At 43.5% G+C, this 13,147-nt stretch overlaps 1 protein-coding gene across 2 annotated transcripts in view; it reads left to right on the top strand.

The window, feature by feature from the left end:
• Positions 1 to 13,147, top strand: part of SHB (SH2 domain containing adaptor protein B) — a 1,716,047-nt gene that overhangs the window by 1,260,338 nt on the left and 442,562 nt on the right. The window lies entirely within an intron of this gene.

Genomic DNA, 13,147 nt, shown 5'->3' with positions numbered 1-13,147 from the left:
CTCTGTTGGTGCTTTACAATGCATGCAGTAATATTTATAGTGAAGCACTGAAAATTTCAGGCTAAATGTGTGTGGTGTTGATGATTTTTTTTTTTTTTTTTGAATTGGGTATTCTGTGGAAAACACAGCTTAAAATAGTGGGTTATGTTGGATTTTACACCTTGGGATAAGTTAAGGTATGCCAGGTGTTTTGTCTAGGAGTAACACACCTATTTTCTGCTTTCTCATAAATCCGTGGATCATAATGACACATGACAGTGCCCCACGCTAGAGTCCCACGGATGCCCAAGGACATGGATAGTACTTGAACTCTGTTTGCAGCATCCAGTCACAAAACTCAGAATGAACCTAGAGCATGAAAGGTACTTGGGCATATACTTTTTATGTAATTTACATAGGCTCACTTAGGGCAAATAGTTGGTAGGATAGGCCACTTTGCTAAAAGAATGCTGCTTTTTCCTACAGCTTGATGCAGCCATGGCAGTATGTTCTTTCTATTTTTTCCTTTCTTAGAAATTGCATATATGTTAAGCATGCCTTCTTAATTTTATGTATACTATTTACATATGCATACACACATCTGAATTATATTTTATATATGTATATATGTGTGTATATATATATATATATATATATATATATATATATATATATATATATATATATATATATATATCTTAGTAAAAAGAAGACCACACCAACACTCCACAGGGTAAATGCTGCGCTGTTAAAAATAAACCAGATTTTTACGTTGACATTATAAGTGTTGTTCTATTTTTTAATTGTTTTCGTTGAGAAGAATTGCATGATTGTTGCTGCTGCTGTTCTCTATATTGTTGATATATACATGCACATATTCTTTATTTGTTAGCTAATCTGGTTTGTATTGAATGTGTGTGTGTATATGTGTATATATATATATCTATGTATATATATATATATATATATATATATATATATCTGTATGTAACCAGTTTTGTTGAACTTGAATATGTGTGATGCAACACTTGGATCTGTTGGACTTTTCTTCTCAGGCCTCTGATGAAAAGAGGTAGTTTTGCCTAGTTGGACTATCCCAGGTAACAAATGCTAATAAAAAAAGGGAATTTGCCAGTCTTTTAGTACTTTAACTGGAGGAAAGGCTTGATAATATCACAGATATATGTGTTTATATTGCTGCATATGGAAGAGAGGAGTGAATTAAATAGGGTGTCACCAGGTATACCTCACTTTAATGAGCTGGCTGCAAGGGAATGGAACCAGTAAACAAAGAAGTTCCTGTTTGTACAGGTCGGTTGGTGATGTAGGAGGAAGAGATTTCATGCTGCATCAGATTTCTTGTCCTTAGCAGCCACTAAATGTTTTGGGTGTAAGGTGTCTTTTTTGTGAAAGGATCACTGTGTACCATTATGGACAGTGTAGAAGGCTGCATAAATTGCTTAATGTGGCTATTGATTTTGCAAGTCAGTAGTGCGTTTTCTTTTCAGGCAGTGGACTGATAAGTTAAATACAGATATTTAGCTGGTTCTGTGGCACCAAGGGATGCTGCACTAGCAAATCAAGGTTGACTTGTGAGTACAGAGGAATCAACTGGTAGACAGAGGAGGTGACTGGCTAAGTTCTTCTTGACCATCCCTTGTAGAGGGAAGACGGAAAGTGACATATTGGTGGATGCTTGACAGTGTGGCAACTGCAGTGGAAAAAGACTTAGAATGAGTGCTTTGGCACGTAGCCAGTTGTGCTGTATCTGGAAGTGTATGTGCATTTATGTGTGGAAAAGAACTCTTCACATACCTGTCGGTTGACGCTGTGGGAGATTTGGGAGCATGGAGAAATTCCCAACCACCCCTTTCCAACAAATGTCTGCAGTCTCTTCCTCTGTTTCATTGTTCTTAGATGCAGAGGAAATGGAGGTAAAAATGGACTGATAGGAGTTGGAATTCTGATGGCTGCGAAAGTCGGTGGGAATGGCAATGAAAAAGGCATGCATTACCCTTGGAAAATGACTGTTTGTTGCATGCTGAGAGACCTGGGACCCTTTTGGGCTTACATTACCCTAGAATGTCAGTCTGATGCTCCCCCACTGCTTGCTCACCCATTGAGTGCTATTAGGCAGAAATGGTAAAAGTCATATAGCATAAAGATGTAGCCTCTTTGATGACTTCACATGATGGCAGCCCTGCTAATATTACTTTATTGGGTAAGTGCATAACTGTTGTGTCTGGGGGTGGAAGGCTAGACAATTGGTAGGCACACGGAAAAACACATTTTCAGATGTTCATCGTGCATACAGCTGCAGTCATAACAGATGGGTTATCCTGCCATCAGGCGGGTCCTCGGTCAGCCGAGTTCCAAAGTCTAGGTCCGGTGTCGGTTGTCGTCGCTTCTTCCCTGACGTCAGTGCGGCAGGGGTATAAAAGAGGCAGCCAACGCCATTTTCCCCAGTCTTTCTTGCCGCGTGGTGCCCGAACCAGAAGCAGTTCGCAAGTGCCGGTTGGCCAGCTCCTGAGATTTACGAACGTATTTCAGCCGAAGTCTTCTTGAAAGCTAAGTACCCCATTGGGGAAACTTTTCTTGCCTCAGACCGATGTCAGACAAAGTTAATAATTGCATTTCATGTGGGAAGCAAATACTGCATAAGGATTTCCACTCTTTCTATATACCTTGCTTAGGCCCAGACCACGACGTCTCGGCCTGCCGTTTTTGTGCTAGATTCAACAAACGCACTATTAAGCGTCGGGTGGAGTTCGCCCTTCACTTTTTTGGCAAAGAATTTAATTATATTATGTCGTCGGATACTCCGACTCCAGTTTTGAGCAAAAAACGCAAAGATAAGGACCGACATACGAGGTCTGCACCACCTACTGAAACCACGCTAAGGCTGAATACCAGTTCTCCGGTACTCAGCGAGACGCCTACGCAGCCCCTGAGTACCGATGACAATGCATTACCGGTGTCTTCAGTACCCAAGGTCGCAGGCTCCTCGGCCCCCATTCCTACTACTGATACCGACGCCACTCCTGGCGGAGAAACTCAGAATTTAGACAGGCCTGCCATTTCTCAAGGGGTCTTCAGGCCTTCCTCCTTCTCTATTAAAGCCTTCACTAAATCTAAAACAGCCATGAAAACCAAAAAACAAGTTCCTCAGACCCCCTCTCAAGGCACCATGCCTAAAAAACAGATGCTTAAAATGGCTGAGGATTTGATTACTCTTATCAGGGGTTCTCAACCCCCCTCTGACAAAAGGCCCAGATTAGAGGAAGACTACCCTTCCTCAGATCAAGCTTCTATTACCTCAGAACTATCTGAGGACCAGGATTATGCCTATTCTCCATTCAAGACTCTGATGCAGAGGAGTCTATTCCCTCGGTCTCCCCCCCTGAGGACTTCTCCTTTGGGGAAACCCTGCATACATTGAGGGAACACTTTCACTGGGAAGGCCAAGATTACTCAGATTCAAAGAAAAGGCTCAGGGAATTTCTTCTGCTCCCCCAGCATAGGCCTCTGGCTATCCCTCCTGTTTTAGATATATTGGATGATGTGTACACAGAAGCCAGCCTTAATCCTGATTCTTTGCCTCCAGCTCCTGTTAAACCAGACAGGTATTACCGGGTTCCTGATTCTCACCAGTTCCTATATAAAAGCCATACTGCTGACCCAGAAACTATTTCACAGGGTCCCAAGGGAATTAAGGCCTCTACTGCTAAAAACCCATTACCTTCAGAGAGAGATTCCAGAGCTTTAGAAAGGTGGGGGAAAAAGGTGTACACCTCGGCCGCTTTAACCATGAGGGCATTAAACTGTCAGTTCCACATGTTAAAGTATCAACAGTTTTTGATATCTCAGCTGAAAAGCAAGATGACACAACCAGAACAACCAGATTTAAAAGAGTTGCAAGATTTGTTGCATGGTGCAGAGCAAGTGGGTAAACATACCTTGCAGTGTGGTTTTGATACTTTAGAGGCCTCATGTAGAGCTGCTGTTACGGGGTCTGTTATACGTAGGCATGCTTGGCTCAAAGAGCAAACCTTACCAGATCATGTCAAAGCTAAATTATTAGATGCACCTCTTCAAAAAGATGTATTGTTTGGTGTTAAAGCTGAGGAGGTGCTAAAGAAAATGGAGGAAAAAGCGAAATCAATGCAAACAGTGAAAGATTTCCTGCAGGTACAGCCTCCACGTTTCAGCAGAAACTGGCCTTCAAAAAATTGGTCCTTTCCAGCCATGGACAGACCTCAAAGGGGCAGGTACAGGCGTCCAAGGGGTAGAGGGCAACCTCAAGGATCTTTCAGAGCCAGACAGTGGCAAGCACCAACCCCAAGAGGTGGAGGAGATAGATCACAGTCTTTTAGAAAACAGACACAATGACTTCCCCCTACACCTGCCAAGCAAAACTTTAATGGCAGCACATTTGGGCGGAAAACTGACATTATTCTCAAAAAATTGGCATATTGTTACAAAAGACAAATGGATTCTGGACATTATAGACAGAGGCTACAGGTTCCACTTTCACACCCTTCCAAAAATGAGAGGCATGCCAAACCTGCCACAAAATCAAAGGGCAGAGGCACAAAAACAAATTTCAGCTCTCATGGACATGAAAGCAATTCAAGAGGTACCTGCAAAAGAACAAGGTCAAGGGTTTTATTCCAGACTATTCCTGGTACCAAGGAAAGACAGAGATTGGAGACCTATTTTAGACCTATCCATCCTAAACACATTTCTACAGGTGCCAAAATTCAAGATGCTCACATTACAGCAGCTTCTTCCCATGCTGGGCAAAGAGTCTTGGCTGTTAACATTGGACCTCAAGGAGGCATACTACCTGCATCTCCCTATCAGACAAGATTGCAGAAGATACCTCAGATTTCTTGCAGGTTCAACCCATTACCAATTCTCTGCATTGCCCTTTGGCTTATCTACTGCACCTAGAGTGTTTCTGAAATGCCTGGCATCAGTAATCGCCTTCTGCAGACTACAAGGGATACAAATCTACCCATATCTGGACGATTGCCTGATCCAAGCGGACAGCAAGGACATACTACTGCAGCATCTGGTGTTTGTAATAAAACTGTTGAACTTCCTGGGATACACAGTCAACAAAAAGAAATCAAAACTAATACCCTCTCAACAAATAATTTTCCTGGGTGTCAGCTTGGATACAACCACCCAGATGGCCTACCTCACGCCAGACAAGCAAGGGCATCTGTCCCAATACTTCAGAAAAATGGCAACTTACACCAGGCTAACTGCAAGGAAAGTCCTGCAGGCTCTGGGCTTCATGGCATCTTGCATCCTACTAATCCCATGTGCAAAGCTGCATATGAGGAAACTTCAATGGTACCTAAAAAACTTATGGTCTCAACACAGCCACAGCTTGGAAGCAATTATACCACTCATTCCATGCCTTCAAAAGGAATTTATGTGGTGGGCTCAAGCTTGCCAAAGAAACACAGGTCTTCCTTTCTCTGTACCTCAAGCAACTCAAATCATCACAACAGACACCTCAGACTACGCCTGGGGAGCACACATGACAGATCAGTGCATTCAGGGAAAATGGACCCGAAAAGAGAAGCACCTTCACATCAACCAAAAGGAAAGGCTAGCCGTGGAAAAGGCTATTATGACCTTCAAAGACCTACTGCATCCAGGCCAGCTATTGATAAGGACAGACAACACCACAGTGATGTGGTACATAAACAAACAGGGGGGAACTCATTCATAAACCCCTGTGCAGGCAGGCCATGACCCTATGGAACACAGCACTGGAATTGCAAATTCAACTACAGGCACAATTCCTGCCAGGGAAGGAAAACACTGGTAGACAACCTAAGCAGAAATATGACAGATCCACACGAATGGAAGTTGCATCCTCAAGTTTTCACAAAGATAACTCAGGCATGGGGACAGCAAGACATAGATCTCTTTGCTACCCACAGAAATTGCCATTTGAAAAAATTTTGTTCAAGGACCTATCATCCACAGGCCTGAAAAGTGGACGCACTTTCCTTCAATTGGGCAACATTGACAGTCTCTGCCTTCCCGCCTCTTCCTCTGCTGCCCAAAGTTCTATTAAAAGCCAGAGCAGACAGGCCGAAAATGATTCTCATTGCTCCAGACTGGCCAAGACAGCACTGGTATCCGCTCCTGAAGAGCCTGACACATTCCCCACCATGGATCCTACCTCTAGTCCCTCTTCTGTTGTCCCAGCACAACTACAAAACTCTTCACAGCCATCTCAAAACTCTAAATCTAGCTGCATGGAGAATTCCTTGATTTCCCAACAGTTTCTCCTCTCCAAGGAGGTGCAGGATGTCATCTTGGAGGCCAGAAGACGTTCTACTAGAAAGGCCTACTCCGCCAAATGGAAACGATTTTGTGCCTGGAATCAAAAGAAGGGACAGAATCCTTGGGTAATAAATATACCTCAAATTTTACAGTACCTAGCGGAGATGTTAAACAATGGACTTTCCTTCTCCTCCATCAAGATCCATGCTTCAGCCATTTCTGCACAGTACAACACAGATCCTCCTTTATTCTCTCATCCTCTCTTAAGGCAGTTCCTCAGAGGGGCAAAGAATATAAAACCCCCAGGAAGCCTCCAGTCCCTGCTTGGGACCTCAACTTCGTATTGGAAAAGATGACCCTTCCTCCCTTCGAGCCAGCTTCTTCATCAGAGTTAAAGTACTTGTTATGGAAAACTGCCTTCCTCAGCTCGCAGGGTTTCGGAGCTACAGGCCCTCATGGCTGTGCAACCATTCATCATTTTCCATCAGGACAGAGTTTCCTTATGAACCATCCCTACCTTTATGCCAAAGGTAGTATCCAGTGTAGCTTTGAATCAGACTATCCACTTACCTACCTTTTATCCTAATCCACAAAACAAAGGGGAAAGACTACTACATTCCTTGGACATTCACAGACAACTTCGTTATTATTTGGACAGGACAAAGCCATTCAGGAAATCTGAGCAACTCTTTGTGTCCTATGCTACAGGTGCTCAAGGAAAGGCTATTTCTAAACAGACAATTTCAAAATGGATAGCCCACTGCATACGCTTTTGTTATTCATTTCATGGAAAAACTGTGCCTGCATGCATCAGATCCCACTCCACCAGAGCCACAGCTACCTCTGCAGCCCTCCTCAGGGGGGTCCCTACCAAGGACATTTTGGAAGCAGCCACCTGGAGTTCAGTGCAGACTTTCTCCAAGCACCATCACCTCCCACTATGCTCTAAATCTAGAGCGGGCTTTGCCACAGCAGTCCTGCAGGGCATCCTAGCCCCTCCTAGTTCCACTTAGTGCCTACCACCCTTACTTAGCTTTGGGATTCTACCCATCTGTTATGACTGCAGCTGTATGCACGATGAACATAGTACAGTTTTGTACCTACCATAAATGTAGATGTTCGAGTGCTCATACGGCTGCAGTCCAGGTTTCCCTCCCTCCATCCCCTCTTAGGACAGGCCTTATGACACACACTTTTCATATAACCATTTTGGGGTATTCTTTTATGGTGTATTTGCTTGCAACTACTGTTTTTGATTTATCAACATTGCATTTTTGCATAACATTGTTTGCCTTCCTCCTGGGGGCACCTGACATCTGGGGCAAGAAAAACTGAAGAAAATGGTGTCGGCTGCCTCTTTTATACCCCTGCCGTACTGACGTCAGGGAAGAAGCGACGACAACCGACGCCAGACCTAGACTTTGGAACTCGGCCGACCGAGGACCTGCCTGACGGCAGGATAACCCATCTGTTATGACTGCAGCTGTATAGGAGCACTCGAACATCTACATTTATGGTAGGTACAAAACTGTACTTTCAGTCTTAAGCTGTGACACTCAGAAGAAGCGTTGATTCGAGCAACAAGACTCTCCCCCTTGAGGAAAGGTATATGTAACTTGAGTTATGTTACATTTCTGTCTTGTTTGTTGATGATCCTTTTTGATCTTTTGTATCAATAAATAACAAAAGGGAGATGCATTTATAAAGTGTTTAAGGTCAGATATTTAGTTTTGCTAATTAAAATATTAAAAGCAGCCATCTTCATCCAAGATATCCACTTTTAAAGACAAATCTAAACACATAGGCACAAAGCTAATATTGACACTTTCCCTTCTGGTTTGCTCAACCCTTGTTTAATTGAAGAAGGTGTTTGATATTCTCCCTGCTGATTCCAACACTAAGTTACATATGCAGCACACATACTCTAGTACCACTCTATAACATGCATTCCCACTTCATAACCAACAAAGTCCACTACCACCATCATAACTTCTCTGAGTCCCTGCTGTATATTAAGGCATGCACAGACGCAGTGGGGTAATGTCTCATTCGGCTCGCTAGAGAAACTGTCAGGTTGCTCACTTGTCTAGAGGAAAACCCTTTTTAGTACTTAATAAATAAGCCCCTATCCAGGCATGTCTAAGGGACAGCTCCCGGTGTTTTCTCCAGTCTACCTGATGAATCTGGGCATCTTGGGGCAATGCCGCAATTGCCTCATGTACATAGACAACCCTCTCCTCCTACCACCCAACACTAAACCTGTGAGCGATGCACTTATATAGCCAAACTGGAAGCAAAGCTCTCTTCACCCAAGACTGGACTAGACAGTCAAGAGGAGAAGGTAAACACTTGCACCACACCACGCTCATCACATAGTGCCTCAAAACCTACACCACCAAAACACACACATAGAAACTCAAAACACACACCTACATTCGTGGAGGCTCTCAAAAAAAATCTACCCAAGCAACAGGGACCTCCAAAGCAAAAACACAAGCAACCTCCACCCCCCCTCAACACAACCCAAATGACACATAGCCCACAAACTCAGTCTGCCACTCAACCACAGCCCATACGGCGTAACAACGTACCCAACACTCTAGTCATAGGTGACTCTATAGTCAGGCACACTGATGTTCCACTCACCAGGCTAAACAAGGAGAAAGTTACTGTCAACTGCCTGTCAAGAGCCAGGATCCACCACATAGCGTATGCACTCAGGTCACTCCACAACAAGTACAAGTATGACTCTCTCATTGTCCATGTTGGTGTGAATGACCTGAGACGTACCTCCCTGGACTACATGAAAAGAGACATGGAGGAGCTGTCCGATCTTGTATCCCAGGCAGGTATGAACCTAGCCCTGAGTAGCATCCTGCCATCACCCAGAATGATACCACAGTACAAGGACAAAATGATTGACTTCAACAATTGGCTAAGCTTCTGGTGTCATTCTGTGGGGATCCAGTATCTGTCAGTCTGGGATGACATGATCAACAAACCACGATGCTTTGCCAGAGATGGCCTGCACCTGTCACCCTTGGGATTCCGGATACTGGCTACGGCTCTTGCCACCCCTATAGTGCCTTTTTAGGCAAGTTTCAAATGACAAATTCACCACCGTAATAGGTACAAGCAAGCAAAATCTGAGGATAATGCTACTTAATGCTAGAAGTCTAAACCTCAAAATGCACTCACTCGAGGCACTCCTTAAAATGGAGAACATCGACATCTGTGCAGTGACAGAGAACCTGGTTCAAGGCTCCAGAGAGCACCCCTGCATTACCAGGCTATAATTCATACCACACCTTTCGGCCACCTAACCTGGACCGAAGCACTAAAGGTGGAGGCGTGTCCATATTCATTAAGGATATCCACACCGCCAGGCTAGTTGCTCAGCATAATGCATCCGAGATTATCCAAGTGCAACTAACTCTGGGCAAGACCGCAGTCCAAACTGTAGCTTGCTACAGATCCCCCACCATGCTCCAGGATTCCCACTCCTCATTCCTTGATACACTGGAAAATATTAGGGTACAACCTAACAATGTGCGATTTCAACTACCCCACCATTAACTGGGAAAACTACTCATGTACCAACTCTTGTGCTCAACGTTTTCTGGAATTCATAAATTCCAACGTCTTAGATCAACTTATCCACACCCTCATCAGGGACAGCAATATCCTAGACCTGGTAATTACCAACATGGGCAACCGGTGTTCCACATCAGTGATCAATTCCTTGTTGGTCAGATCCAACCACAAGCAAATCACCGTAGACATCCACATCCCACCCCCACCCCCATTAGGGAAACCACCATAAAAAATTTCTCCAAAGCCAACTTCACGCTTTTTAAGACAGAAGTGGCAAACTTCACGGCACCCATGCTGACGGACAACAGAGGTACAACTGCTGAATCCTATACAATTGCACTTTATAAGCACTTACACGAGTGCATGGATCATGCAATCCCTAACAGAGCCAAGATGCTATCCTACAAAAAAGGGAAGCCAATCTGGTGGTCCCCTGCCATAAACAAACTCTACAACAGAAGAAGGAAACTGTTGCAAAAAAATTGTAAAATCCCATGATTGGAGGAACTCCGTGGTCAGCCTCAGTAAGAAGCTGAGATCCCTCATAAAATCCTCCAAAGCTAGTTATGAAAACAAAATCGCCACTGATTCTAAAGACATCCACAAAGCATTCTATAGATATGTCAAGAATCTTAATGGCAATACTCAGATCTGCTCTGAGTTACAGCACAATGGCACTAAATATACAGAACCAACTGATATTGCCAACATCCTGGCAGATAGGTTCAGTGCTAACTTTACCCCTCTCTCATCCCCTAAAGGGCCGCTTTCTATACCGGAAGAATGCAAAGTTCCTGTAATTACAGCTGCACAGGTAAGCACACTCTCCAAAGCCAAGAACACAGCATCCATGGGACCTGACAACATCCCAGGCTGTGTTCTACATGAACTACAGAACGAACTGGCACCTCACCTAAGTACCATGTTCAATCATAGCCTCACCTCAGGCTTTGTGGCCACTGAATGGCACACAGCAATGGTTATCCCACTCCACAAAGGGGAGCCACCATGGACCCAGGAACTACCGCCCCATTAGCCTGACGAGCCTGGTCTGCAAGGCTATGGAACGTATCATCATGGAACTTATAAACAATGACATTGGTAATCTCCAAACTCTGGACCCTACCCAGTTCGGGTTTATAAAAGGCAGATCATGTCTCCTAAACCTGATAGACTTCTTTGAAGTGGTCACCAAAGCCATAGATGAGGGTAAGGTGATTCACACAGCCTATCTGGATCTAACAAAGGCTTTCGACACCAACCCCGTCTCTGGAATTATAGATAAACTCACTAAACTAGGTATAAATCCCTATGTCACAAGATGGGTTTCCCAACTGGTTCACTGAAAGAACCCACACTGTGAAAGTAGCAGACTCTAAATCCAACTTCAGACCAGTGACAAGTGGAGTACCACAGGATTCAGTCCTAGGCCCTCTCCTGTTTATCTACTTCTCTGAAGTACAGGCTAACACAGAAGGTCTTTGGCTAACAAAGTTCACAGATGACTGCAAACTACGAGCCACAATCAAAACTCCTAACGATATGAGCATCCTACAAAAAGGCCTCACTGAGACAGATGCCTGGTGTCAAAGCCATGGCCTCAAGCTCAATGCCAAAAAGTGCATAGTCACCCCTTTTGGTAAAAACTCTACCTATGAATTACCACATAGGCGGTAGTCTACTTAACACCGAAAGTGTGATGAGACCTTGGGACACAGGTGGACAGTAGTCTCTCCTTTGATAATCACATTGCCACAGTAGTCAGGAAATCCTTCTATATGGCACACCTCATCACAAAAGGTTTCTCATCCAGGAAAAAAGAGGTCATTGTTCCTCTCTACTCATCACTCATTAGACCCATTATAGAGCACAACGCCCCTTTTGGTATGTACCTCACAAGACATCTACAACAACTGGAAAGGCCACAGAAATACCTCACAAAGAGGATTACCAGCCTCAAACAGATGTCCTATGCAGACAGTCTCAAAAAAACTCCACCTTTACTCTGTTGCATATCGCCTACTCCGAGGCGATCTCTGCCTAACATACCAAGCTATGTCAAACCCAGAGCTTTTGCACATGCTCCACTTAAAGAAATCCCTCCAAGCTACACACTCTAGGGACCTAAACCTTGTCACCACAATAAGCAGAACATGCTGGAGGGATAGATTCCTGTCCCAGAGACTTCCCATACTCTGAAACAAACTACCTATCTATATCAAACAAAGCTGCTCATTAGCACTCAAGAAAAATCTTGATGCTTGGATGGGAGATAGGAAATTCACCCCGGGGATCACTTCTGTGGCTCTGCTTGACAGGGGCACAGGAAAATCATTTTCTTGGGTGGCAAAAGCCAGGGTACCATTTGGCTAGGCTTATATAGGCCCTAGGGTCAATAGCCTAGTACCTACCCATGAACCTAGGCATATAAAACAACCAGTGCAGGAAGCTGCACCAGTCAGCTCAGGTTTATTGCAGTTAGCAGACTCCAAACATTCCAGTTCATCTCATCCATACTTTATTTTTGGCTGCAGTCTTTTAAAGTTTGCAGCAAAAATAACCTGCACAATGATGAACAGTATCTTGTAGTCCATTCTTTATAAGTACATCTTGTTGTCCAATCTTTATAGTATTTTCTCCATAAATTCTGTGGACTTGTGTCTGTAGCTTAACAGATAGCCTACTTGCATTTGATGCCGGAAGGGTTCCCTTCCTATACCCAGTACTCATGATTTATTTGTTCCACTGTAGGCACTGAATGCACTGCACCCTAAGTGCCACACATCAGATGAGACATTAAATCAAATTCTCATTTACCTGAGTTGGTGGCAGCTCAGCAGTTGTTAAGAAGAGTAAGGGTCCTTCATTTCTTTATGTGCACATTTACATTATTTACAAATGTATTTCAGTCCTCACCCTTTCTTTTCATTTTTTACAATATTTATATTCTTTGGACAGTTATTCATAAGTATTTATACATTTATTTACATAATTTTATGAAAACACAAGTCCGTCAAAAATACATACTTTCCTATCTTAAGCATGACCATATTAGTCTGTTAATTATATCTGCTTATATCCATTTTTATTAAACAAAAATTATTCTGTTCTTGCCCTCCAGATATGAACCATCATTTTAAAAACGTTGCATCTCAAACTCCCGTACCTTTTCCATTTCTGTCCAATGCATTCAGTCCATTATATAATACCCATAGAAAAAAAATTCATATCACTTTTTCTTTAGAATTCCTTTTTAACCTTTCCC

The sequence above is a fragment of the Protopterus annectens genome, chromosome 2.part0, assembly GCF_019279795.1.
Source record: "Protopterus annectens isolate FY-2018-M chromosome 2.part0, PAN1.0, whole genome shotgun sequence".
NCBI classification, from domain to species: Eukaryota; Metazoa; Chordata; order Ceratodontiformes; family Protopteridae; genus Protopterus; species Protopterus annectens.
This window is presented reverse-complemented; position numbering and strand designations above follow the sequence as displayed.